This window comes from Dipodomys spectabilis, unplaced genomic scaffold (genome assembly GCF_019054845.1).
Source record: "Dipodomys spectabilis isolate Male_0828 unplaced genomic scaffold, ASM1905484v1 ptg000078l, whole genome shotgun sequence".
Lineage (NCBI taxonomy): Eukaryota > Metazoa > Chordata > Mammalia > Rodentia > Heteromyidae > Dipodomys > Dipodomys spectabilis.
Window position 1 is genome coordinate 3,336,176 of NW_024870755.1, and position 6,362 is coordinate 3,342,537.

Sequence of the window (6,362 nt, forward strand, 5' to 3'; positions counted from 1 at the left end):
TATTTTATTTCTTTGGGATAAAATGACAATGTTATCCAATTTCAAATGGTTTGTAAAGATTATGCTATGTAAAGGCCATTCTAAGGTGAGGATTTAACGCACTGATGTCAAACTAACTTTCAGTTCAATGAATTACATATATTGTTACATTTGCCTTTTTAAATTTTTTATTGTGAAAATACTGTACAGAAAGGTTACAATTACATGGGCAAGATAATGAATACATTTCTTATCAAGCATTGTAGCCTCCTCCTGTATTTACCCTTCCCATCCATTCCCATCCTTCCCTTGCTCCCCCACTCAATCCTCCATCTACCGCTCCACCCGCACAAAGTTGTAAAGTTTATTTTTCGACATAACGACTTGTATTTTTGTAATCAATTTTTTAATAACTGTTTTTCATTTCTTGCATCTCAAGAATGAAAAATATGGAATATTTCACAAATTTTCATATCATCCTTGTGCAAGTGCCATGATAATCTCTATATTGTAATAATTTGGGTAAACGTCCTGCTGAAGCATGTAGTATTCTGTAAATTTAAGTAGTTATTGATGCAATCTTTATACAGGCATATATCCTTGGTTGACTGTTTGTAACTAGGAAACCTTATTGTTCCTAAAAATGTTATTGATCTTACTTCTCTAAAATTCTGTGTATATTGGGAAAAGCTTATATTGTTTGGTCGATTGCTCACATTTGCAATTTTTTTGTCAATGACTATTTTAAGTCTTTTTCATTTTAAATTTGATCATACTTTGAAGCCTTTATAGCTAGGTCCAAAGGTGATTGTTTTTCAAGTACTTATTTATAAACTGAGTAAGCTTTGTGGAGCTAATGGATTCAAAGTAAGCCTTGCTTAAGAGCTACTTCTAAACTTCTGCAGCTTAAAATTTTCTAAATGATGTCTTATTGGTACAAATGTCTACCTGACCCTTTATTCTTCTTCCCTGTAGCAACAGACCAACCAGAATATCTTACCCTGACAGCATAGATTTTCTTATTGGAACAAAACTAATATTAGTTAAAAGGGATCATAGAGAGATAAACAGTTAAGACAGAATCATTTAGGCTAGAAGGTATTTTATCAAAATATAATTGTTTTTTATACCTAACATTTCAATAGTAGCTAAAGCCAAGAAGGTGAAAAAAATTTTCACATGCATGATTACCAAATGTCCTGGCCAGTCTACCATCCATCCAGGCAGGAATTTACACTATTGCCTTTCTTTCATCAAATATTTTCATAGTTAAAAGAGAAGTCTATATGTTTCTCCTCGATATTAGGCCTTAAATTGGTAATGTTTTAATCACAGTGTTTCCTCTTGTCTCTAGGCTGTAAATCTCCAAATGGTAAAGCTTTAGGTCCAACTCTACCAAACACTGAGGTAGAAATAATGGAATAATATTTTAAAACACAGTTGCCTTTGATACCCTAACCACAACAGAACATTGCAAAACATGTGCCTTTTTTCTTATATTTTATAGTTATATATTTTATATTTATACGTGCTGATATTTTATTTCACACAGTGAAACTTACTAGAATTAATTGATAATTTGACAAATAAATAGATATTTATTACAATAAATAGATTGGAATATAAAGAATAAGGTTTAGAATGTACATTAGAATATAAAAAGTATCAATGCAATGTCTTTGGTATAAACTTGTGATATGTTCTAAGTATTCTTGGTCTTCTGAATTCACATTGTAAAAAAAAAAACAATTGTTTTCCTCTAATCTATAAGGGATTTTACTCTGCTGCTCTGTTTATTGTTTTAACTCACTGGTTGCAAAATATTTTTCTCTATATTTCTGAAGCATTTCTACTGATTGTACCCAAATTTTGCTGATATGATATCTAAAAGGTATTATTCTTCTGCAGGATCCACGGGTCCTAGGATCCCAGGTCTTAGTTATCCTCTTCATCTGATAACAAGGGGAAGATTTCTCACCTAGGCTCATGAAACATGCCAACAGAAAGTAATTGAAAATCCATCTCAATTCCTTATGACACCGGAATTAGTGGTAAGCAATTGTGTAATGCAATGCAACTTAAAATGAAAGATGAGATCACAAAATCTGAGAGAAAGTACAGTAATTCAAACTTTCAGTTTACAAATGACCAGCCCATATGAGTGACCAAGATCACAAATGTCACAAAATTATTTTTAATACCCCTCTTCTAATGATAACTCAAAGATTTCAGTCCAGCATAAGTAGGCAAAAAAAAAAAAAATAGTTCCTAGAACGATAGATCCATAATTGGTCTACCAGGGCTAGGAAAACTTGACTTACAGGTCAATATAATTCACAAAAACATTAATTGAGAAGATCGTTAATGCTTCAAAATACTGGTACTTCAGTAAAACTTGTTTCTGTAGAATAAAAATGTTAGCATTCTCAAACCAACGATAACCTACACTTAATCTCCTGAAAACAGATTCCTTTTCAAATAATCTTTTAAAAATCACATTCACCAAAATAACATTTGACAAGTAGACAATATTGACATTACAAATTTTTCAAGTTTAGGGTGCAAGTTACAATAGAGTAGTTTTATTTACCCAGCACTAATGCCAAACAGGTTCAACCATTCATTAAAGTGTAGAAATAGTACCATCCACCATTTGTGTTGTTCAGTAGGTGCCTTACAGAAATGTGTCAAATAGAAAAACCTCCCATAATTCAAACCCAAACACTAGCTAATAAAGTAAGTTTAATCACTTACTAAGGTACATTTTAAAAAGTCACAAATAGTTGCTTTATCATATGTTGTTTTATGTTTTACCTATCAGTCTAACATAGTAAGAAATATGACTTAAAGTCATGAATATGGGTACTCATCAGAGATGTGACAAACATAAAATCTGTCTTCTATTTCTACCAAGTCTTCTTCTTATTCCAAAACTTATAGGTAGTAGAAAATATTATCCCATGTAAAATAAAATAATCACAAACCTTTTTCAAAGCCATTTATAAAATTTGTTAGTTAGGAATATATTCTAAGCCATTTTTAAACTTTCTTGTTGACTAAAGATTAATCTTACAAATAGATGAGAATAAAATCATGTCTAGGTGCTTCATATCTCCAGTCTTGCAAATTGTTATTGCAGATGAATGAATTATGGAAATATAAGCTGACATCAGTTCAAGTGTACGCAGGATTGAAACTCCATTGATAGTATATAAACCTTTCAAAATATTAACAGTTTAACAGAATGACTATCAGGAAGTTGAAACCAGAGAAGAATAATAGTAAAGACAGAATGAATGAAAAATGGAACAAGGGGCAAGTACAGCTAGAATACTCAATGTACACATGTGATAAAGGAAGTGATAATTCTGAAATACATCTTAGAGAAGGGGTTGGTTGAGAATGATAGAAGGAGTCACTCTGATCCAGGAGCATTGGACAATTAGATGGACATATTTATTGCAATACACTTGCACAACCTTTTGAAATTTAATTTAAAAACACAACAAAAAACAAAAACACACAAAAATCACAACCAAACAGCAATCTCTAGAGAGGATGTATATGACCTCTCAAAATTTTAAATAGTTCATAAAGGGTAGTCTTGGGAATAGCAAACAAAGCTGTTCAAAGAGGGCAGTTTGGGGTAGCAGAGAATTTTGAACAGATTTAAGTAGATTGTCTAAGGTTGTGAATCACCTACATCTGCTGCAAATATTTTCTTCTGTGAGTTCTCTTTGTCTGCAATGGATACTCCAGTCCTCAGCCACACTTGATAGCTTGTGAAGATAGAATGGAAGAAACAAGATCAAGAATCCATTACTCCACTGGAGACAGAAGAGTCCTCTATGTTTTCTCTCATCTCTCTTCACTACTCTTTCTTCATACTTTTAAGTCAAGTGATTTTGAATTACATCTTTCATTCTTTGTTCTGGCAAAATAATTAGCCAAACTAATTTACTAAATATTATTTGCCATTTTTTTTCTACCATGCTGTTTACTTGTCCAAGGGAGTCCATTAAGCTTCACCATTGCATTTGGTTGCCACAAAAATCCAACATCTATGTTAATGAGGACAAACTCTAATGTAAAACTTTGTCTCCAAAAAACCGATCCAAGAAGCTGTGATCACAAATATTTAGCTATACTTTTTTTCTTTTACCTTGAAAGTCTTCTTGTGTCTAAAGTTCCACAAAAATAAGTACTCCACTACTTTTTGGTTCAATCACTTCTAACCTCAAAGATATATTTTGCTAACAAGATGCTTAGAGGAAACCGAAGTATACTCCACTTTTATGTTCTCTCTTAAGACTCTCCTTAGATACCATATCAGGATCAGTGAAGTTATTCTTTGCAAAATTATTTCAATAGATTATTTTTTCTTGGTCTTGCATTTGCTCAGCAAGATGTATGGAACAGAATAGAGTTAAATCACCCATACCTTGGGTAACAGTGTCTATTACAAAGGACAATGCTTCTATGTCCTAATTCTATGTCCTCCTCTTAGCTCTTCCCTGATTTCCAATTAAGCACAGCTTCTTGACTTCAAGTCCAGTGAAGCTGAAAGACTACAAGATCTCCTCCCCACCCCACCCCGCTACATCTTCATGGTTTCTCTTTTGAAACTCTTTTAAGTTGCCTCATTTGGACGTAGAATTTATTTTCCTGTCCTCATTCAAACAGTTCTACATTATAGTGAGCCAAATAGGCTCTGTAAAATCACTTTAGGTAGCAAAAATATTAAGACAATCTATATCAAAATTTTTGGCCTCCCTCCACTGCTGAAGTCAGTATGCTTAGATAGGGCTTCTAAGAACATTGTTTTCTTACCCTTTCAATTTTCTCAATTCTTTTCTGATCCCAAACTTTTTGGCTTATGTAATAAGAGAAGTCTTCACTACCTCATGTTAATAAGGATATTATTTTTTGTGAGCTACTTAGAAATGTGTAATCATTGGCGTAACCAATCAGATTTTTTTCTGTGTTTCAGTGCTTCACGTGCAAAGACATTGTGGAAAGTGTTACAAACAGAAAAGTGTGAACCCAATACCTTCTTTCATTTTGAAGGGCCCTTTCTCCCTAAATATTTTGACCCAAATTATCTTTTTCAAAGAATAATTTTGGTAATTAAAGGTCAATTCACAAAATTTGATGTCTTAGTTTTCTTAAGAACTTTGAATTTCACACAGTGAGAGTATATTTCCTGGGTAAGGACAATTCTCAAGGGAACCTACAGGATTTACAGTAAGGTTTCTGAAGTTTGTTTAGTGTGAAAATGAGCTATCTTTACCCACATTGCTCCCTCTCAACTAGGTCTCCATAGCTTTCTTTGCATGTAAGCTTATTTTCCCAGGCAATTTTCTTAATAGGCCAATTTGTTAAAAATTTGAACAATTAAAATATACCTGTCATAATTTTTAAACTCTTTTGAAATTCCTTTATCAGAATCACGTTTTCCCTAATCCTAATTCAACCTTTTCCATCAAAAACAGTAACATGTTGTTTACATGATATAGTGTCCATGCAGCTATTATTTTCCAGTGGCTTTATGTGTTTATATGAACATATAAGCTGATGCTGAGCAAAATGAACTCCAAGGTATGGAAACAGAGATATTTTTTGCAGTTGTTTTTAATGTACTATGTGATTTCTATTTTCTTTGGGTTTTCCACCTATGGTTTGGCATCGGCTGTATTTGATTTTGTGCCTTGTGTATTGTGTATACATTTACCTTAATTAGGGAAGGGAAGAGAAACAACAAAATGGCAAGACAAAGGACAAAGGGCAAGCCAATGCAATAACAATACTCACAAGACAATATGTTGGAAATGTACATTAAAACTTGTGAGGAGTATTGAGGTAAAAGAAAAGTGTAAGAAAAATGAAAGAGGGGGTAAAAGTTTGAAAAGTTATGTATTCACTACCTTACAATTACTGTAACCCATTGTTCACCAATTTGACAATAAAATTAAATAAAAAAATAAGCTACATAAAAAATAATTTCACTGTATTGTTATAGTAAATATTATTTTATATAGTAACTTTTTAAAAATCAATATTATTTGGCATCTAATTTGAATTGATTACTCCTTTTTTTATCAGAGAGTCATCAACTTGAATGTTATCCAACTAGACAACATTTTCACAATAAACTTGACAATATTTTGAAAAAAGGAAAAATTTAGTACTTTCCCATACTAAAACTGAATATAGTTTAATTCTATGGAAACCCATAACTTTTAAAAGTAAATGAGTTGTTAAGAGGACAGAATATATGTGTTCCTCAAAATTCCTATGACTAATAACTACTCATTTTCAAATTCTGAACATTCCATACCTGAGAGATTCAAAACAGTACCTGTTTGCATGTTATGTAATTTTGC

General features: G+C 32.1%; 1 pseudogene; it reads right to left on the reverse strand.

The window, feature by feature from the left end:
* Nucleotides 1-422: 422 nt before the first annotated feature.
* On the reverse strand, nucleotides 423-522 carry LOC122110481 (annotated as a pseudogene).
* Between the last annotated feature and the right edge of the window lie 5,840 nt (nucleotides 523-6,362).